The sequence below is a fragment of the Narcine bancroftii genome, chromosome 1, assembly GCF_036971445.1.
Source record: "Narcine bancroftii isolate sNarBan1 chromosome 1, sNarBan1.hap1, whole genome shotgun sequence".
NCBI lineage: Eukaryota > Metazoa > Chordata > Chondrichthyes > Torpediniformes > Narcinidae > Narcine > Narcine bancroftii.
In genome coordinates, this window is record NC_091469.1 from 109,120,981 (window position 1) to 109,144,118 (window position 23,138).

The following is a 23,138-nucleotide window of genomic DNA, read 5'->3' on the forward strand; positions in this document are numbered from 1 at the left end:
CAGGCGCTTATTCCCCAGGCTGCTGTGGGAAGTGATAGCTGGGGCAGTAGCTATGATCTTTGAATCCTCTTTGGCCACAGGGGAGGTGCTGGAGGATGGGAGAATGGCAAATGTAGTCCCCTTATTTAAAAAGGTAATAGGGAGAATCCTGGGAATTATCCCTTCTTATTATCGGTGAGTCTTACGTCAGTGGCGTGTAAACTGATGGAGATAATTTTTAAGAATAGGATCGATGAGTACAGTCTACTCAAGGATAGTCAGCATGGTTTGGTGAAGGGAAAGTCATGCCTCATGAGTGTAATTGTGTTTTTTTTGAGAGATAAAATAAATTGATGAGGGTAGGGTGGTAGATGTGGTCTACATGGATTTTAGCTAGGAATTTGACAAGGTCCCTCATGAGAGATTCATCCAGAAAGTTATGAAGCAAGGAATCAGTGGAACCTTGGTGTGGATTTTAAAAATCGGTTTGCAGGAATAAAGGAGAGAGTTGTAGTGGAATGAAAGTATTCTGCTTTGTGGTCAGTGACTAATGAAGTGCTGCAAGGATCTGTCCTGGGAGCCCTGCTCTTCGTGATTTTTATAAATGACCTGGATGAAGAGGCGGAAGGATGGGTCAGTAAGTTTTCAGATGACAAAAAGTTGGAGGAGTTGTGGATGAAGCTGAAGGTTGTCGAAGGTTACAAGAGGATATAGGCAGGATGCAATGGTGGGCGGAAAAGGTTCATTCCAGATAAGTGTGAGGTGATGCATTTTGGAAGGACAAACTGCAAAGGCTGAGTACAGGGTTAATGGTTGGTTACTTAAGAGTGTGGATGAACAGAGGGAACTTGGTGTTCAAACCCCTCAAGATTCCCGCACAGGTCGATAAGATAGTTAAGAAGGCCTATGGGCCTATGGGATGCTAAACTTCATTATTTTTTTATGTAAAAACTGTTTTTATTTAATCTGAATTTAAATTTAAATTACTTTTTACCTGTGTTTCTAAATAGTTGCCTCGATGCTAATAAAACAAAATGACATCAGCGCAGACATCAGGCCTCAAGATGCCACCTTTCTTTTTGTTGAATGCTTTATCTTTTATTCCTTTTCAAAAATATACATAATATCATCTTAAATATCACAATATATTTAACATTTTCTTACAAACAACAACAAACCATAAAAACAAAACAGTCCCTCCCTCCCTCCCCCTTTCCATACATACAGATCCCCATACCGTCAGAGCTTACGTATCTTTTAAATATATAGAATACAATTGGGGAAGTCACATTTGGATATATATAATGGTAACATTTATAATATTTTTTAAAATTAATGTATCTAGGCCCCTATGTGGTCCAGGTGTGGCTGCCAGATCTTTACAAAAGTGTCATATTTATTCTTTAAGGTATATGTGATTTTTTTTTTCCATAGGTTTACAGCTGTTCATTTCCACAGTCCATTGTGCTATAAGTAGAGGGGAGTTGGACTTCTAAGTGATCGAAATACATATTTTTTGCTACCACCGGTGCTATTTCTATAAATGCGATTTGATATTTATTCAGTTTGTTGCTTATTTCCATAAAATTATCTAATAGATATAGCTTCGGGTCACCTGTGAAGGCCACTCCTGTTATCCTGGTTAATTTTTTTGTGATGTCTTGCCAGTATGGCCTCACCTTCACGCACGACCACGTGGCATGTAGAAAAGTCCCTGTCTCAATCCCTGAAACACAGCTCTGATATTTCTGGTTTTGATCTGTGTATCTTCTGTGGGTTAAGATATAATTGGTGTAAATAATTATACTGAACCAGACCATATCTTGCACTTATAATTGATGTCATGCTGTCCTTACTCCAATCTGACCAGCTTCTTTCTGAAATCACCACACCCAAGTCTAATTCCCATCTTTTCCTTGACCTCTGCAACCCTGGTTTTGGACTGGAGAGCATAGTACATTTTTGTTATAAATTTGGGTGTATTCCCTATCCAGACTATTCATTCAGTTTCACTAATTTCAGGTGGGGTCAACATTTGTCCCCATCTTTCTCTTCAGAATGATCTAAGCTTGGGAAAACCAAAAAAATGTCCCCTTGGCCACTCCGTGTTTGTGTCTTAGTTGTTTGAAGGACTTATATATCTTAAGCCTTTGTTGTACCACACATTTAATATTCTATTGCCCTTGTTCATAGGGAATAACACATTTTTGCTTCTATTGATATCCCTACTTTATTCCTATGTATTCATTATTTTCTTGCTACATTCTGACCATATGTATTAGAATGGGATTATCTGTTTTTTTTTCTTGAGATTTGACACTCCATTTATAGATAAAGTCCTTTGCTTCCTACTCCCCCATTGAGTGCATTCCTCAAAGAATGCTGCAAGAAATATAGCCAGTGCAGCTCAGTAGAATTTTTTAAATCCTCCCAGCCCATAGTCCTATGTCAGTGTTTCCATTGCAATTCTTGATACCTTATTATTCCACAGGAACTGTCTAATAGGTTTGTTTAATAATTTAAAGTTTTTTTTGGTAACAGAATAGACAGTGATTGAAAAAGATACTACAGCCTTGCCATTACACAATTAACCTTCCCACTAGAGTAATCGGTTTTGTAAATTGTTGTCAGTTGTTATTCCAAGATATCATATTCCATGTTTTCCATTTAAATTTACTACATTTTTGTATCTTCCATATTCAATATTTGTCAATGGCATTATCTCACTTTTGTCCATTTTTATTTTATAACCAGATATTCTTCCATATTTTTCTCGTGTTCCTTGTATTTTTTACAAAGGTTTAGCCAGGTCCGATAGGTACAGTAGCACGTCATCAGCAAATAGACTAATTTTGTTTTCTTCTTGCCCAACTTTGAAGCCCTTTATATCTGGATGCCTTCTTATTATCGGCGCCAGCAGTTCAAACACTAAAATAAAAAGTGCTGGGGTAATGGGGCATCCCTGTCTACTCGATCTAGGAAAACCACTGACATCTGATTATTGGTTATAATTTTAGCTTGTGGTTTATGATATAAAGTTTTTAGTCAGTTTATAAATGTTATGCCTATGTAAAATGTTTCCACTGTTTTAAATAGAAAGCACTATTCCAAGTGGTCAAATGCTTTTTCCTTGTGCAGGGAGACTGTATTACTTGGATTCCATTCAAAATTTGTCATATTATATTAAATAACCTTCTGAGACCATTTGAGGTATGTCTTCTTTTAAGAAATCCCACCTGCTCTGTATATATTGTGACAGAATATAGATATGTTTCTGGGAGATAAACTGGGGCAGGGTTTTTAGTGTAGGTCACATACAAACACTTTAAAACAGATCTTATTTAAAATACTTGAGATCTGCTCATACTAGACATGTCGGGGCCAACAATCTTTGCAAAAGCTTTGGAGAGTGCCCAAGAGACTTCACACTAATGGATTGTTGTTTACTAAAAGGCAACAGATGAAAGAATTGTCAGAGCCACATTCTGTCTAGAGTGGAATTTGCTATTCTAGGAGGGTCATGTTATTTTGCAAGCAGAGAGAATCAAACAGGCTTTCTCTCTGAGAGAGAGAGAGAGAGAGAGAGAGAGAGAGACAGACAGACAGATAGACAGATACAGAGACAGAGATCAGTTCTACAGTTTTACAGCCAGCAGCAGCAGCAATTGGGACTGGAACAGGACAAGTTGGCAAGCTTGTGGAAATACCCCATTTGGAAGATGGGTTGTGAGTGCTTAATTCAGCCTGGTCAAAGCCCTTGTGGTTCATGCAAGAGGAGAGGACTGGCTGTCTAATGTTTCACTTGAAATACGAGAAAAAAAAGAAACACTGTAGTGATCTGAAAGGAAGAGGTTATCATCTGGAGAACTCTGAGGGAGCAAGTCTCTTTGGCAAGACACTGAAGTGGCTGATTAAAAAAGGAATCAGTTGTGGGTGTCAGTGTACAATGAATCTCTCTCTGAAAACTGACAAGAATCTTCCTGAGTGGTAACCATTTACCTTTCAAGCACCAAACCCTGGTGAACTTTATAAATGTTAAATTATGTGCACAGTATAAGAATTGCCTGCTACTAGTGAACTTGGAGGAATGAGAAATGAGATTGGACTGTGAATCAAATAACTTTTCTGAACTTACACACACATTACATACATGTGTGCTTAGAATTAGAGAGGGGTTAAGTTAGGTTAGTTAAGTCAATAGTGATAAGTTAAAGTGTGATTCTGTTTTAATGTTTAAAGATCATTAAAAACAACTTTTGCTTAAGTAACCATTTGTCTTGGTGAATATCTATTGCTGCTGGTTTTTGGGGCCCTCTGGGCTCATAACTGTATCAATTTTGGTAACTATTGTCTTAATCTATTAGAATACACTTTGGCTAGTGCCTTATAATTGGTATCTCTGATTGATTGAAAATGATTCCCGGAGGGTCTGTGTTTCCACAGCTTGCTCCAGAACATCCATTAAAAGGGGCATTAATAATTTTTGAATGATCTGTAAATCTCAGGTGAAAATCTATCCTTCTCAGTGATTTATTAACCTGTAGGGCACCCAGACCTTTTTCAATTCCTTCTTTTGTAAAGCAAGTGTCTAGTTCTATCTTTTCTCTCTCTTCTAGTTTTGGAAGTTCAAGATTTGACAAAAATTCTTCAATTTCATTCTCACCTCCTAGTAATTCTGATTTGTATAATTTTGTGTAATATTGTCTAAAGATGTCATTAATTTCCTTTTGTTTATTTGCTAGACTCTCTTTGTTTTTAGTGTTTATAATTTTTGATTACTTCTCTGCTTTATTTTGCCAAGATAAGACTCTATGTGCCTGTTCACCTAACTCAATATTGTTGCTTAGTTTTTAATATAGCTTTTTCTGTTCTATATGATTGTATTGTATTATAGCTTAGCTTTTTATTCTCAAGTAGTCTGTATTCTTCTTGTAGTCCTGATTTTTTTTTCTAATTCTATATCTTTCTCCAAACCGTTTACTTCTGCTATATATTCTCTCTTAATATTCTTTGTATAGGATATAATTTGTCCCTTCAAATATGCTTTGAGCATATCCCATATATAAAAACCTATTGTTAGTAGATGACTGATATGTTTTGCAAAATATTTCTATTGGTCTCTTTATAAACTCACAGAAATCTGTTATTTTAAGTAGTGTGGTGTTGAGACAACATTTGTATACATTTTCTTGCTTTTCCATTATTGCAATAGTTAATGTTAGTGGTGAGTTATCTGATAGAAGCCTCACTAGGAATTTTGTTTTCATCACTCTACTTTTTAACTGGGCAGACATTAAAAAGAAGTCAATCCTTGTATGTGAATCATGCACACTTGAGTAGTAGGAGTAGTCTCTCTCTGTGGGATTTAATTGCTTCTACATATCGATAAAATTTAGACCTTTCATATATGAAATTGTGTTTTTTTCCATTTTTGCCCTCATTATTGTTCTTGCAGATTTATCTAGTATTGGGTCCAATCAAAATTTAAAATCTCCTCCAATCAATATATTTTGTCTTCCCTCGGCTGTTTTTAAGAAGATATCCTTTAAAGCTAAAAGGCTTCATCATCATAATTCAAGGCATTACTATTCATAAATGTCCATACTTCTCCATAAATTTTACAATGTGCATTACATACCTTCCAGCTTGATCAATCGAAGTATATTCTATTAATACTGGTTTTTTTTAATTAATTAGAATGGCTATCCCTCTTGTCTTTGAACCAAAAGAAGATGATGTTATTTGTCCTATCCATCCTCTTTTTAATTTATCATAATCCAGTTTGATAAGATATGTTTCCTGCAGAAAGATTGTTTTTAATTTCTGGAATTCTGGGAATACAGATCACTTGGTAAGATTCATTTTTTTGTAGTACTTTTAGGCAACCATTTACTTATGTCAATTCTGATGTACCTGACAATGCATAGATTTCCCATCACTCAGATTTCAGACTTATTTTCAGAGTACATACATGACATCACATACAACTTTGTGATTCTTTTTCTTGTAGGCGGGATAGAATTACCACTTATTAGAAGTGCAAAAAAATGTGCCCAATGTACACATGGAAACAAATAAAGAACTGTGCGAAACACAAAGGTCTGCAGATGTGATTGTAGTAAAAATGCTCTTAAATGCTAGAGGAACTCAGCCGGTCTTTTCGGCATCCAAAAAAGCAAAGATACATTGCTGATGTTTTGGGCCTGAGCCCTTCAAGGAATAAGCAGAATAAGTCAAAAGCAGAACATCTCAGAATTCAGGCAGTGCTGGCTGGGGGAGGAATCCAGACCAACAAAAGATGTTAACTGGATATGATAGGGGATGAGGTAAGAATTTATCATGTTTTTATGAAAAGAGTCAGGGCAAAGGGAGAGACACATGTGGGGGAAGGGGACAGGTGAAGGTGAGGGGGAGGGGGTTTTAACAAAGGTCAGGGAAGTCGATATTAATGCAATCCAGTACTCAGTTGGAAGGTGAAGTATTGTTGCTCCAATTTTTGAATGGTCTCAGTCTGGCAGTGTGTGAGACCATAGACAGATATATCTGCAAGGGAATGGGATGGGGAATGGAAATGGATGGCCAATGGGAGATCCACGCTATTGTGACAAACAGAGCCGAGGTGCTCAACAAAGTGATCTCGCAGTCTGGATCCAGTCTCAATGATTTAGAGGAGATCATAGTGGGAGCACCAGATGCTGTAGATGTCCCTGAAGATTCACTTCGAAGATTGTTTGGTGCCCTAAATGTTGATGAGGGAGGAGGTGTGGGTGCAAATGGATCATCTCCTGTGGTCACAGGGATAGGACCCAAGGAGGCGATTGGTGGAGAGGGAGGAGTGGACAAGGGAGTCCCTGTGGTGGATGGAGAGGGGAGGAGAGGGGAATATGTGTCTAGTGGTGGGATCATGCAGGTTGGGGAAATGGCAGAGAAGGATGTGTTGGACATGGAGGCTGATGGGGAGCTCGGTGAGGATGAGGAATCTTGTCCTTGATGTGCATGGGGGCAGAGGGTGTCAGGGCAGATGTGTGGGTAATGGAGGATATGTGGGTGAGCGCCAAGTTGTTTGAAGAAGGAGGACATCTCTGATGATCTGGCATGGAAGGCCTTATCCTGGGTGCAGATGCTTCGGAGATGGAGGAATTGAGAGAATGGAATGGAATCAGGGTGGGAGTTTAACAGGAATTTGTTTACTTCACCCACTTTGCTGGCAACTTCCACCCCACCTCAAATTCCCTTGGTCCATGTTTAGCAACACTCTTCCTTTCCTTGATCTCTGTGTTTCCATCTTGGGAGACAAACTCCCGACATATATCTTCAACAAGCCCACTAAATTCCATTGCTACCTTGATTACACCTCATTCCATCCTGTCCCCTGTAAGAATTTCATTCCATTCTCTCAATTCCATTGGCTCCATTGCATCTGCACTCAGGATGAGGACTTCCATGCCAGATCATCTTCAATATCTCACTCTGGCAGGACATGACGACGATACTCTTTATTGTCATTATGCTGGTATACTAGCCAATGAAACATGGTTAGCATTGATCAATATGTAAAATAGAGTGCAATACAATAAGCACATACAATAAAAAAAAATAAACCACATGCAATAAGACTGCAATATTCTAAAATAAATTGTTAAAAAAATTACTATTCTGAAATATATGTGGAGCACCACTAAACGCCATAAATTGATATTTAACATTATCACGATTTCATGAAAAAAAATCTTTTTAACTCTGGTAGTTCGTGAGTAAAGGCTCCTATAGCGTCTGCCCAATGGGTAGAGAGTAAATAGTTCATGGTTAGGGTGTGTTGCATCTTTAATAATATTCCTTGCCCTGTCCAAACATAGTCCTCTATAAATAGTATGGTAGGCAATTGCATTCCAACAATCTGTTGGGCAGTTTTCACTACCCACTGGAGTGCCTTCCTATCTTGTGCAGAACAATTCCCATACCACGTCAGAATACTGGTTGTCAGCATACTCTCAATAGTACATTTATAGAATTACACTAGTATTCTAGAATATTGAAGCTATCCATAAATACATTGGTAAGTTGATCAGCACAGATTTTTAATACTTGGGCGTGTACTCTGTCTGGACTGAATGCTTTCCTCAGATTCATTCTCTTGAAAGCAGTCCACATGTCATCCTCAGATACAGACAGGAGAGGATCATTAGGGGATGTGGGGATGTGGAGAGTTGATTCGACCCTGTAACTGTGGTCAAATTGAGCGCAGAAGCCATTGAATTCCTTTGGGATTGAAGCTTTGCTATGCACCAGATTTGGTTTTGTAGCAAATTATGTTATTTAGGCCCTGCCACTGGTGTCAGGTGTCCTTTTTATTTTCTATTTTCATCCAGTATCTCCACTTCACCCAGAAGATTGTTTTCTGTCAGTCATCCCTGCTCCTTCTGCATTGATTTGGATCTCTGGAACTAAATGTCTGTGATCTGGCTCTCAGCTGGTTCCAGTTTTTATGGTTCATACAAGACTTTGGGTCAAAGAAAAAGATGAACAATTTGATGGGGACACACTCATCCACAACTGTTTTGATAAAGCACTCAAATGAGTTTTTATAAAGGCAAGAGAAAACATTGTCCTTTGTTATTATTTTAGTCCTGAACATCGAAACATATTATGATAGACTTCAGAATTAAAAAAAAACAAGGTTCTGTCAGTGCAAGCTGGAAACTGTTGATGTAGCTATGAATATTTAATAGAAGAGACCTAATTAATTAAAGCATTGAAAAGTCCTTTAGGCTACAAGATTTAGAAATGCATTTTCTCTTGTCATGATCTTTTACGAGAATAATTAAAATTCTAGCAAAATCCACTGCCGGAACTTTATAATTTATTCATAAGATTTCCAAATCTCATGCATGAATTTTGTATGCAGTTGCTGGTCATTATGGTCTCCTTGTTACCTTCATCACAGTAAGTAGCGAGAAAGTTGAATTCAGCTTCACCTAGATGCAAATAGCACAGTATTATATACCTTCTATTTTGGCATACAAGTCCACCTGCAGATAATTTGGGTCCCCATTTTCAGCCTTACTTTAATGTTTTTAGCATATATCAGGTGTTTAAGGTAACCTCCAAGTTTTCTGGAAGGAATGTGCTGGAGACTGGTGTTCTGGCCTCCCAGCAACAACCAAAACTTATCACAACTATGATAGAATATTTGGGAATGTTTTGGAGAAATAAATTGGTAAAATTAGAGTAGGTTACATACATACACACACTTTAAAACAGATCTTATTTGAAATACTGAAGAATTCATATTCAGTGACTTTACAGAAAATATGGAGAATGCTATGAAGATTTCACAAGTGGCTGTTAATTGAAGTGAAGGAATGGACTTAAAAAGTCTTTAAAATGTCTTTAAAAGCCACAGCAAGAGACAGGACGTCTCCTGATACCTCTTCACAGAAAGGTCATTGAGAGGTTGTTGTTTACCTAAAACAACAGATTGGCCAAAAGACAAACTTGAATCGCTAGGATTCTACTAAATAGAATAATACCTAGTGTCGCCGAGAATATTCTCCCAGAATCACAGTGCGGCTTTCGCGCAAACAGAGGAACCACTGACATGGTCTTTGCCTTCAGACAGCTCCAAGAAAAGTGCAGAGAACAAAACAAAGGACTCTACATCACCTTTGTTGACCTCACCAAAGCCTTCGACACCGTGAGCAGGAAAGGGCTTTGGCAAATACTAGAGCGCATCGGATGTCCCCCTAACGTTCCTCAACATGATTATCCAACTGCACGAAAACCAACAAGGTCGGGTCAGATACAGCAATGAGCTCTCTGAACCCTTCTCCATTAACAATGGCGTGAAGCAAGGCTGTGTTCTCGCACCAACCCTCTTTTCAATCTTCTTCAGCATGATGCTGAACCAAGCCATGAAAGACCCCAACAATGAAGACGCTGTTTACATCCGGTACCGCACGGATGGCAGTCTCTTCAATCTGAGGCGCCTGCAAGCTCACACCAAGACACAAGAGAAACTTGTCCGTGAACTACTCTTTGCAGATGATGCCGCTTTAGTTGCCCATTCAGAGCCAGCTCTTCAGCGCTTGACGTCCTGCTTTGCGGAAACTGCCAAAATGTTTGGCCTGGAAGTCAGCCTGAAGAAAACTGAGGTCCTCCATCAGCCAGCTCCCCACCATGACTACCAGCCCCCCCACATCTCCATCGGGCACACAAAACTCAAAACGGTCAACCAGTTTACCTATCTCGGCTGCACCATTTCATCAGATGCAAGGATGGACAATGAAATAGACAACAGACTCGCCAAGGCAAATAGCGCCTTTGGAAGACTACACAAAAGAGTCTGGAAAAACAACCAACTGAAAAACCTCACAAAGATAAGCGTATACAGAGCCGTTGTCATACCCACACTCCTGTTCGGCTCCGAATCATGGGTCCTCTACCGGCACCACCTACGGCTCCTAGAACGCTTCCACCAGCGTTGTCTCCGCTCCATCCTCAACATCCATTGCAGCGCTCACACCCCTAACGTCGAGGTACTCGAGATGGCAGAGGTCGACAGCATCGAGTCCACGCTGCTGAAGATCCAGCTGCGCTGGATGGGTCACGTCTCCAGAATGGAGGACCATCGCCTTCCCAAGATCGTATTATATGGCGAGCTCTCCACTGGCCACCGTGACAGAGGTGCACCAAAGAAAAGGTACAAGGACTGCCTAAAGAAATCTCTTGGTGCCTGCCACATTGACCACCGCCAGTGGGCTGATAACGCCTCAAACCGTGCATCTTGGCGCCTCACAGTTTGGCGGGCAGCAGCCTCCTTTGAAGAAGACCGCAGAGCCCACCTCACTGACAAAAGGCAAAGGAGGAAAAACCCAACACCCAACCCCAACCAACCAATTTTCCCTTGCAACCGCTGCAATCGTGTCTGCCTGTCCCGCATCGGACTGGTCAGCCACAAACGAGCCTGCAGCTGACGTGGACTTTTTACCCCCTCCATAAATCTTCGTCCGCGAAGCCAAGCCAAAGTAAATTGTTTGCTGGAGAAGGATTTTGCAAGTGAGAGAAGGACATGCTGCCTGGCAGTTTGAGTCTCAGAGAGAGAGAGACAGAGAGAGACGGAAGGGAGTCTATGACTGTGTGTGACACAGAAAGCTGTAACAAGCCAGGAGAAGCTTGTTGGAACTGAAACAGAAACTCCAGAGTGGCGGATGGGTGGAAGTGCTATCTGTCTGATGTTTCTCTTGGAATACGTGGAACAGAAAGGAACTCTGTAGTAGCCTGAAAGAAAGAGGTTATCATCTGGAGAACCCTGATAAGGCAGGTTTCATCAGCAAGACATTGATGTGACTAATGGTGGTACCTCAATTATGGAAATCCTGGAACTACACATCTCTCTCTGCAAACCTACCTTCCTGAATGGTAACCATTTACCTTTCGAGCACCAAAACCAGGTAAACATTATACTTGTGAAATTCTGTGCACAGTATAAGAATTGCTTGCAACCAGTGAACTTGGAAGAATGAGAAGTGAGATTGAACTGTGAACCAAAGAACTTTTCTTAAATTTACACACACACACATTACATATACGTGCAGACGAAGCGAGAGGAAACTTCCAGGCAAACCTCAAAGCAAAGCTCAACGATGCAATCCGCCTCATGGACCCCTCCCCTGAAACCCTCTGGGATCAGTTGAAGACTACCATACTGCAATCCACTGAAGAGGTACTGGGCTTCTCCTCCAGGAAAAACAAGGACTGGTTCGACGAAAACAGCCAGGAAATCCAGGAGCTGCTGGCAAAGAAGCGAGCTGCCCACCAGGCTCACCTTACAAAGCCGTCCTGTCCAGAGAAGAAACAAGCCTTCCGTCACGCATGCAGCCATCTTCAGCGCAAACTCCGGGAGATCCAAAATGAGTGGTGGACTAGCCTCGCCAAGCGAACCCAGCTCATCGCGGACATTGGCAACTTCAAGGGTTTCTACGAGGCTCTAAAGGCTGTGTACAGCCCCTCACCCCAAGTCCAAAGCCCGCTGCGCAGCTCAGACGGAAAAGTCCTCCTCAGCGACAAGATCTCCATCCTCAACCGATGGTCAGAACACTTCCAATCTCTTTTCAGTGCCAACCGCTCAGTCCAAGATTCCGCCCTGCTCCAGCTCCCTCAACAGCCCCTAAGGCTAGAGCTGGATGAGGTTCTCACCCAGGATGAGACATATAAGGCAATCGAACAACTGAAAAGTGGCAAAGCAGCAGGTATGGATGGAATTCCCCAATTGGTCTGGAAGGCTGGCGGCAAAACTCTGCATGTCAAACTGCATGAGTTTTTCAAGCTTTGTTGGGACCAAGGAAAACTGCCTCAGGACCTTTGTGATGCCACCATCATCACCCTGTACAAAAACAAAGGCGAGAAATCAGACTGCTCAAAGTACAGGGGAATCACACTGCTCTCCATTGCAGGCAAAATCTTCGCTAGGATTAAATAGAATAATACCCAGTGTCGCCGAGAATATTCTCCCAGAATCACAGTGCGGCTTTCGCGCAAACAGAGGAACTACTGACATGGTCTTTGCCTTCAGACAGCTCCAAGAAAAGTGCAGAGAACAAAACAAAGGACTCTACATCACCTTTGTTGACCTCACCAAACCCTTCGACACCGTGAGCAGGAAAAGGCTTTGGCAAATACTAGAGCGCATCAGATGCCCCCTAACGTTCCTCAACATGATTATCCAACTGCACGAAAACCAACAAGATCGGGTCAGATACAGCAATGAGCTCTCTGAACCCTTCTCCATTAACAATGGCGTGAAGCAAGGCTGTGTTCTCGCACCAACCCTCTTTTCAATCTTCTTCAGCATGATGCTGAACCAAGCCATGAAAGACCTCAACAATGAAGATGCTGTTTACATCCGGTACCGCACGGATGGCAGTCTCTTCAATCTGAGGCGCCTGCAAGCTCACACCAAGACACAAGAGAAACTTGTCCATGAACTACTCTTTGCAGACGATGCCACTTTAGTTGCCCATTCAGAGCCAGCTCTTCAGCGCTTGACGTCCTGCTTTGTGGTAACTGCCAAAATGTTTGGCCTGGAAGTCAGCCTGAAGAAAACTGAGGTCCTCCATCAGCCAGCTCCCCACCATGACTACCAGCCCCCCCACATCTCCATCGGGCACACAAAACTCAAAATGGTCAACCAGTTTACCTATCTCGGCTGCACCATTTCATCAGATGCAAGGATGGACAATGAGATAGACAACAGACTCGCCAAGGCAAATATCGCCTTTGGAAGACTACACAAAAGAGTCTGGAAAAACAACCAACTGAAAAACCTCACAAAGATAAGCGTATACAGAGCCGTTGTCATACCCACACTCCTGTTCGGCTCTGAATCATGTGTCCTCTACCGGCATCACCTACGGCTCCTAGAACGCTTCCACCAGCGTTGTCTCCGCTCCATCCTCAACATTCATTGGAGCGCTTTCAACCCTAACGTCGAAGTACTCGAGGTGGCAGAGGTCGACTGCATCGAGTCCACGCTGCTGAAGATCCAGCTGCGCTGGGTGGGTCATGTCTCCAGAATGGAGGACCATCGCCTTCCCAAGATCGTGTTATATGGTGAGCTCTCCACTGGCCACCGTGACAGAGGTGCACCAAAGAAAAGGTACAAGGACTGCCTAAAGAAATCTCTTGGTGCCTGGCACATTGACCACCGCCAGTGGGCTGATAACGCCTCAAACCGTGCATCTTGGCGCCTCACAGTTCGGCGGGCAGCAACCTCCTTTGAAGAAGACCGCAGAGCCCACCTCACTGACAAAAGGCAAAGGAGGAAAAACCCAACACCCAACCCCAACCAACCAATTTTCCCCTGCAGCCGTTGCAACCGTGTCTGCCTGTCCCGCATCGGACTTGTCAGCCACAAACGAGCCTGCAGCTGACGTGGACATTACCCCTCCATAAATCTTCGTCCGTGAAGCAAAGCCAAAGAAGAAAAGTTGGGTTAGTTAAGTTAATAGTGATAAGTTAAAGTGTGATTCTGTTTTCATGTTTAAAGATAATTAAAAACAATTTTTGTTTAAGTAACTACTTGTCGTGGTGAATATCTATTGCTGCTTGGTTTTGGGGTCCTTTGGGCTCGTAACACAACACCCTAATCACCAAGTTACAAATCTGTAAATGAAGCAAGTAAAAAAAAGTTCAAAAACTTTTGCTTCTGGGTGGGAAGATGCCAAATGGGTGATGTGTCCAACTCTTCAGCATCAGCAGCTGCCAGAGTTGGCAACGGCGATTCTATTCTCAACATCGGGTGCGGAGCCGTCTGCACTGATGAAATCACTTCGCTGCCCAAGTGTGCTCAGTGCAGGAACCATGGCCAGGTGTCAACTCCCAGGCTGGAGCGAGGACCTCAGCCTACCAGACAGCAGTGGTGACCTCAGCATCCTGGACAGGAACAGCGAACTTGTTCTCCTGGCAGGAGTGGGAACCTGGGTCTACCGGGCAGGAGTGGGGGCCTGGATCTACCGGGCAGGAGCGGGGACCTGGGTCTACTGGGCATGAGCGAGGACCTGGGTCTACTGGGCATGAGCGAGGACCTGGGTCTACCAGGCAGGAGTGGGGACCTGGGTCTACCAGGCAGGAGTGGGAACCTGGGTGTACCGGGCAGGAGTGGGGGCCTGGATCTACCAGGCAGGAGCGGGGACCTGGGTCTACCGGGCAGGAGCAGGGACCTGGGTCTACTGGACATGAGCGAGGACCTGGGTCTACCAGGCAGGAGTGGGGACCTGGGTCTACCAGGCAGGAGCAGTGACTTCAGGTGCCTGATTTTCCACATGAAGAAGGGCTCAGGCCTGAAACATAGATTGTCTTTTACTTTCTATGGATGTCCTGTGACCTACTGGGTTTCTCTAGACCAGTGGTTCTCAACCTTTTTCTTTCCATTCACATATCACTTTAAGTATTCCCCATGCCATAGGTGCTCTATGATTCATAAGGGATTGCTGAAGGTGGTATGTGGGTGGAAAGAAAAAGTTTGAAAACCACTGTTTTAACTGTACCTAATTGACTCGCTATGTGCATGGTTTCATAACTCCAAAGGAAGTGGGCCAATGACAATTTTTCTCAAACAAAATATTTCAGTAACTATTGGGACTAGAGCTGTGATTCTCAACCTTCCCTTCCCCATCACATACCACCTTCAGCAATCCCTTATGAATCACAGAGCACCGATGGCATAGGGATTACTTAAAGCGGTATGTGAGTGGAAAGAAAAAGGTTGGGAAGCACTGCTCTAGAACTTTTGTGTCCTTTACCAGTCCTCATTCCTCTTTCTGTCTATAATACCAAGGTGAACCTCAACCTTTGGATGTCCACCCTCACCATCCAAAATATTCTGTACCCACTTTGAGATATTCCTGATCTCAGCACCAACATGTCAAAATATCATTCTGGAGTCTTGCTCTTTGCCTTTGAGATGGCTGTCTCGTTCCTTAACGAAAAATCTTCCACTGAGTTTAAGTTCTAGTTTATTATCATCAGACTGTAAATATACAATTATAGGAAGATACACTTTAATATAAATATTTTGAAATTATTTACTCAGTTACAGGATACTATTCATCAATCTCGCAGCCTGTGGAAAGAAGCTATTTCCCACCCTGACAATCCTGGTTTTGATTCTCCTGTCCCTCGTTACTGATGTTTGTAGGTCAATGAATCTGTGTGCTGGATGGAATGGATCCTCTATAATTCTTTGAGCTCTATTTAAGCAATGATCCTAGTAAATGTTGTTAATATTGGGAGGGGTGATACCAATGATCTTCTCAGTTCTTTTCCTGATTCTCTGTATTGATAAAATTCAATGGTGGTCTATTATTGCTCACTCAGAATTTTCTTTCCTCTGTTGTAAATCAGACGAAACAATGATCAATTCAAATTAAGTCAAGTTTACTGACATCTGATTGTACAAGTACAACCCGATGAAACAGCGTTCTCCAGACATCGGAGCAAAACACATAGACAAACAGTCAGACATAGCTCACATACAGACAAGCAATACATATGCAAGACAAGTATTTCATCTATACAAATAAATAAATATTGTTTCATAAATATTGAGAGTCTCGGATGGCGATTGTGAGCAGCTTCTTTGATCGTTCAGCATTCTCACTGCCCATGGGAAGATGCTGTTCCTCAGCTTGGTGGTGCTGGCTTTGGCACTCCTGTATCTCTTCCCTGACGGGAGCAGTGAAAGGTGCTGTGTGCAGGGTGGAAGGGGTTGTCACTAATTTTGCACATTCTCTTCAGACAATGATCCCAGTAGATCATGTCGATGGGTTGGGAGGGGTGGGTAATGGATGGCGAATCATTGATCCTCTCTGCCAGTCTTATGATTCTGTGGATTGACCTCTCATCTATTTCTCTGCAGCAACTATACCAGACTGTGATGCAGCCAGCCAGGATGCTCTCGATAGTGCTCCTATAAAAGGTTGACATAATTATGGCTGGTAGCCTTGCCCACTTCAGTCTTCTCAGGAATACAGCAACTGTTGTGCCTTCCTGACAAGTGATGAGATGTTGAGTGTCCACCATAGGTCACTAGTTAAGTGAATGCCAAGGAACTTGCTGCTCTCCACTACAGAATGGTGGATATGTAGTAGGGGGTGGTCATTCTTGGTCCTCCAGAAGTCCATGATAATCTCCTTCATCTTGTCCATGTTGAGACTCAGGTTGTTACTCTCGCATCATTTCACAATATTTTCCACTCATCTCTGTAGTGTGACTAATCGGTATTGGTGATGAGGCCAACTGCTGTTGGTTCATCTGCAAACTTGATGACACTGTTGGAGCTGGATCTGGTGAAGCAGTCATGGGTCAGTAGCAAGAACAGGAGTGGGCTAAACACACAACCCTGTGGTGTGCCAGTACTTAGCATGGCAGTGCTTGATGTTCTACTATCTACCCAGACTGACTGTGGTCTTTTTGTTAGGAAGTCCAGAATCCAGTTACAGAGAGGGGTGTTGAGTCCCAGCAAGGACAACTTCTCCACCAGCCTCTGGCAAATGATCATGTTAAACTCTGAGCTGAAGTCAATGAGCCTGGCAAATGAGGCGTTGTTCTCCAGGTGCTTCTTAACAGAGCGAAGTGACAAGGCTATAGCATCATCTGTGGAACATTTTCTTCTATAGGCAAGCTGAAATGGATTCAGCATCTCTGGAAAGGTGTGCTTTGATGTATGCCATTACCAGATGCTTGAAGCATTTCATAATGGTGGAGGTCAGTGCCACAGGGCAGAAGTCATAGAAACCTGTTATTATCGTCCTCTAGGATACTGGGATGATGGTGACTGATTTGAACCCTATAGGAATGATGGACTGCTGCAGGGTGTTGAAGCTGTTCGTGAAGACCTCTGTCAATTGGACTGTGGAGCCCTTCAGTCCCCAACCAGGTATGTTGTCTGGTCCCATTGCTTTGTGTGGATTCACTTGGATAAGGTTCTCATCACCATGGCCATGACTATGCAGGGGGGTCTATGCATCATGGGAGCATGGAGTTTTCTTTGGTGTCATCCTGTTCTTCTCAACAAACCATGCATAGAAGACATTCAGTTAGTACGGAAAGGAGGCATCATTGATTTTAATTTGCAAAGTTGACGCAATGTGTTATGGTGTTGATCCCTTGCCACATGTCGCTGGTGTCACATAGCTGTCTGTGGATCTTCTGTGTGCACTCCCACTTTGCCTTCCGGATTGCACGGGAAAGTACTGCACTATCTGATCTTAGTGTCATCTTATCCCCTGTTCGAGTGAAGAGTGACCATAAGGAACCCCTTCACGACCTACAGCTCTTCCTGCAGATCATTCATCTCCTTTCTTTCTGTTTCTCTGGTGCAACTAATTCACTAAATGTACAGTTCATTTTTAGCAAAAACACAGATTCCATGTTGGGGTATAAATTATATTACTATTGGACATCTACTATTGGTAACAAATATTCACATATCAAGTGCATTACAACAGATGCACAATAAAGTTTTCTGGGGTTTGATCCAGCAGGCACTGTAACCATGCTGTACATCTGTAATGTTCTTGCTCTTGCCATCCTTGTAGCCAGTTTGAGTGAGTTAAATTGCCAATCTAAATAGCAATTTATGCTCACTAACTGAGTGTTTGTGATGTGGTCTGGGAACGAGGTTCAAGCTGTCCAAACTAATTTTACATAACACCATCATAGCTAACTGGGAGAGAAATAGAGCAGATGTTCATTCTATTACTCAGAGCTGGACGGAATTTGACGTCCCAGGTGCATGTTGATTTACAGTAACATTCAATCTCCAATGTTCACAGTTCAAATGTACTTTTTTCCTCTGCAGTCTACGTATTATAATTAGAATCACAGTCAATATCTAATTTAAATTAATTTTAAAAAATCAATTTCACCAAAACTCATCACTGATACTGAAGAAAAATATTTTGAAAATATAATGTGGCAAAGAAGTTCATCACTCTACCTTAACCTGAAAACATCTCATTCTTTGGGAAGCTGAATTTAATAAATATGCTGAAAAGAAGCTTAAATCACAAAAGAAGGGATTTCTTTCACATAATGATTAAAATGTGTGATTATTTTTAAGAACAGTGAAAGCCCTGAAGGAGCAGTAGGCACATTTCTATTTGAATAATCTTATTTTCACTTTTTATACTTATTACTATTTTCCCACTCCAAAAATATGTTGAATTGACTTGTTTATATGTTTATGTTATTGTTGTGAGTGATGAAACAGGTTTGGTAGGTCTCAAAGGCAAGGACTCTGAACACAGTTTTGATGTAGGGAAGGATTTTATTTACAGAAGGCAACTGATGCAGAGCACATACACACACACACACAATGAACTTGTACATACAATGATCAGGGAAAACTCACTACAATGCCCCACCACCCCTCGACTCAGTGCAGGCACAGCTCTATGCTATAAGGGACACTAATTAAATGCTCCCAACCTTTTTAACAGTGCACATCTTACCAACAGTTTCTCCAGCCCCTTCTACATTTCTAGGCCTGGAGTGAAGCAGGGTGGTCCCAAGCTGGCAAAGAGAGAGAACAAAGAGCACATGGCACCTTTAGAGTGCTGGAGGGACAAACCTACATCATTTACTTGGGGCCAATAGCTCAGTGGCAGGAGGGTTAATCTAATTACAACAGCCAATGGCCCAAGACCAAGTACAGGCAGGCTGGAGAGTGCAGTCCAGATAATTTATATTTGGCCAACAGCAAGGTGTGCACTAATGGGTGGGACGGAACCCAACCTTGATTGGCAGCTGGTGTGTCCTCCGACTAGGTAGGGGGCAGTGCTGTCACATGACAGCCAGAACATTTCCCAATACAGTTGTTATTTTTTTTAATTTCAATCCCTTTCCCTTTTAATCAGTCATTTGGGTAAAATTTCACTGTGGAACCAATGGGGGTGGGATGTGGTAATTAATATCTAATCCTTTCATTCATTGGCCCAGGAACATTTACATGATATAGTAACATGTACTCTGGTTTAGAGGGTATGAGTTATGGGGAGAAATTAGCGATTCTCTCTGGAACATTAGAAGCGGAGGGCAGACCTGACACACTTTTATAAAATCATGAGAGGGTTAACAGTCACAATCTTTGTCCCTTCCGCTCCGTAAATGGTTATATGGTTATATGTGTTTAATGTACTGAAGGGAGATGCTGTATATATGCAGAGTTAATATTTTACACTAGGAGTGGTAGGTTCCTGGAATGGGCTGTCAGGAGTAGTGGTCAGAGCGGTTAAATAGTAGTGTTTAAGAGGCTTCCAGTTAAAGACATGAATATGATTGGATGGAGGTATATCTTTCCAGTGCATGCAGCAGAGTTTCAGTTTGATTTGGACATCATATTTGCAACAGACATATGTGGGCTGAATTGCCTGTTCCTGTGCTGCACTGTTCTCTGTTTTGTGTTCTATTAAAGACATTTTAGTTTCTTAAATATTTAAACCACCCAAAAATGCACACAGGAATACATTCTAAATCCCTTTTAACCTTGCAAACTTTTGCCTGCTTTCACCCTACATTCAGTGCTCCATTTGTGGCCTTCTCTACATCAGAGACAGATCGCAGATTGGGAGATCGCTTCACTGAGCGCCTCCTCTCCATCTGCCACAACAGCAACCTCCTAGTAGCCAACCATTTCAATTCCGAGTCACACTCCTAGACTCACATGTCTGTCTATGGCCTTGTGTACTATCCCACTCTGACCACCTGCAAATTGGAGGAAATACACCTTATTTTCCGTCTGGGCACCCTCCAGCCAGATGTCATTAACATTGATTTCTCTGCTTTCTACTAAACCTGCTCACCTTTCCTTTCCCCCCTCCCCTTTCCTGTCTTTCTAGTTCTCTCTCCCTTTCCTCTCACCGAGCCCAGCCATCCCTCTTCCCCCTCATTGCTGCTGTCCCCCTCCCTCTTTTCTCTTCCTATCATCTCCTGCCTTTGCCACCATCCACCCCCCCCCCCCTTTACCCAACTACTCTTTTGTTTGGATTTCTGCCAGCATTTTCTCATACCCTGAAGAAGGGCTCAAGCCTGAAACATCGGATATGTATTTTTACCTTTGCAACATAAAGGACACTGTTTGACTTATTGAGTTTCTCCAGCATTTTGTGTTTTAACTTCAACTATGCTGTCCACAGAGTTTCATGATTTATATTATGGATTAAAGATAGCTTTACACAATGGAGAAATCAGTGGGGCTAAATTCCCGGTTAGCTGTACTCAATGTATAATTTTGTTGCATCAGCATAAAATCCATTCCAGTGGAATTAATTACAAAACAAAACCTCTATAGAAATGACATGGATTCTCTGGGAGCAAGGAGGAAAGTAGACTTTGTACATCTTTACTTTCTTGTTGAGCAATCCACATTGGAGCAGTGCTTTTCATAAAAGGTAGGCAATGGAAAGGAATAACAGTTTCATTATTGGGAGTACTTACTGTAGCTTTGATCTCTCCACCTAAAGAACTTGGCTTGGAGGTGATGTGACTAAGGAGAAATTATTTCATTAAAATTCTATCAGCCTGATGACATTGAGATGATTGTTTTGTGCAGTAGAAGTCCAAAAATCTGGATGCCAGAAATCCAGACCACCTGAGAATCCAGACTTTTCAAGAATTATCAGACTTTTAAAAAATTTAGCGGGCTTGTGTGTGCGTGGATGCATAAGTGGTACAGATGCACAACGGCAAGAAGCGACCAGAAGCTGCAAGAGTTCCACCCAGAAACAAAGCAACAGAAAAGAAGTTGCAGAAATGAACAAATAAATTTTTTTTATACTTTGTATTTTATACAAAAATGTTCCCTTAATTAACTAAAAGTAAATAATTAATTTGTATAAAATAACTTTGGCTTTCATTTGATCAATGTTCATTTTTAAACTTGATTTCAAGCATTACATGCTCTTTCTTGTCAAGTGTTGATTTTATTTTTCTTTAAAACTGCTTGTTTTGATAAAAGAAACATGCTGTATTTGCTAATAAATAAACATTCAAAATTGACCTGTTCATCTCTTCTTTATTCTTCCTTTAATTTGAATTTCAAAAGTACTGCCTGAGAATCTGGAAATTATAGGAACCCGGACCGACCCATTCTCCGAGCAGTCCGGATTTTCAGACTTCTCCTGTATTGTAATCTTCTGTTTTAGACCAAGTTTCTGTAACGTTGATAAACTATTACAAAACAGGTACACAACATAATTGAACAGGATCATAGTTTGACTTGAACACACATGCCCATTCTTAAAGCTACACCATGTAGCTCTCTCTGCTTTATGAGAAAGTAATTTTTGATTACATTAATATTGACAGTTTGTTGAAATAATAATAATTCAACTTGTAAATCAAGTTAATCAGCTGTTTTTTGGAGTTTTCCTAACTTTTTTTTCAAGGATTTGGTATTAAATAATTTCCTGGTTAGTTTGATTCTGGGTTTGAATTCAAGAGATCAGCCATTGAGATGAAACAATTTCTTCATTCATATAGTTGAGAGTTTAAAATTCTGTCCTCAAAATTTTTAGTGGCTCAGGAAAAAAATAAGATAGAGTTTTGGGCTCCGTTGAAATCAGAACATGGAGAAATGGAAAAGTAGATTTGAGATTGAGGATCTTCCTTGATCTAAGAGAATGACATGGCTTATAGGTATTTTGTATTCTAATGTTCTGAAAGAATTATTTGAGCAGGACAGAAAAATAATGCTAGAAATTGCATAGGGAGTTGAACCTATTTCTGCCAATTTTTATGTATTCCCAGCAGCCGTCAATAATCTTCCATTATCTGATGACTTAGATCTTACTTTTATGATGGTGTAAAAAATTGTCCCTGTACTAGGATTTGAGGAAAGGTTTCTTCAGTGGTGGAAGCAGATCTGCAACAAGACTGAGGGATGCTTCAGTACACTAATTGCTTGCATATTAGATTATGAGGTGGCCTGGGCAGCACCAATGACCAGGGTTCAAATTTGCCACTGTCTGTAAAGAGTTTGTATGTTCTTGCCATGGCCTGCGTGGGTTTCGTCTGGTTGGTTTGGTTACCTCCCACATTTCAAAGACGTATGAAATTAGAAGGTTAATTGGTCATATGGCTGGAAGGGCCTGTCGCTATGCTGTATCTCTAAATAAATAAATGTTTAATCGGTGAAATATAATCCATGAATCCTTGAACTTATGAGGTTGGCTGTGAGTGTTGTGAATCAAGTTCCTTCTGGTGCCCATGCCTGTGGTGTCAGGTGAATCCTGTCTTCAATGAGAAAGGCTGTGTTTGATAGCATGGAAAAACAAATACTGAAATATCAATAATTGGTGTGTGGCTGGAGCTGGGGTCAAGATTAGAGCTGGCAAGACTGGGGATCTGGAATGTAGGCTCAGTATGTGCCTGGAATTGGGTAAGGGTCAAAGTCAAGGTCAAGAACATCAGGAGGTCAGAATGTATGCAGTGTGTGTGGTCAGTTCTTGAGTGGACCTATCAGTTTATTTCTAACATGCTAAGCTTTAGAAAGAAGTTGCTATACCCTTCCATTGATACATCCTTGCAATTTCAGCATTATTGCCAGTGGCCCATAACTATGACTTACCGCTATCCCTAAAAACTACATGGATTTAATGGGC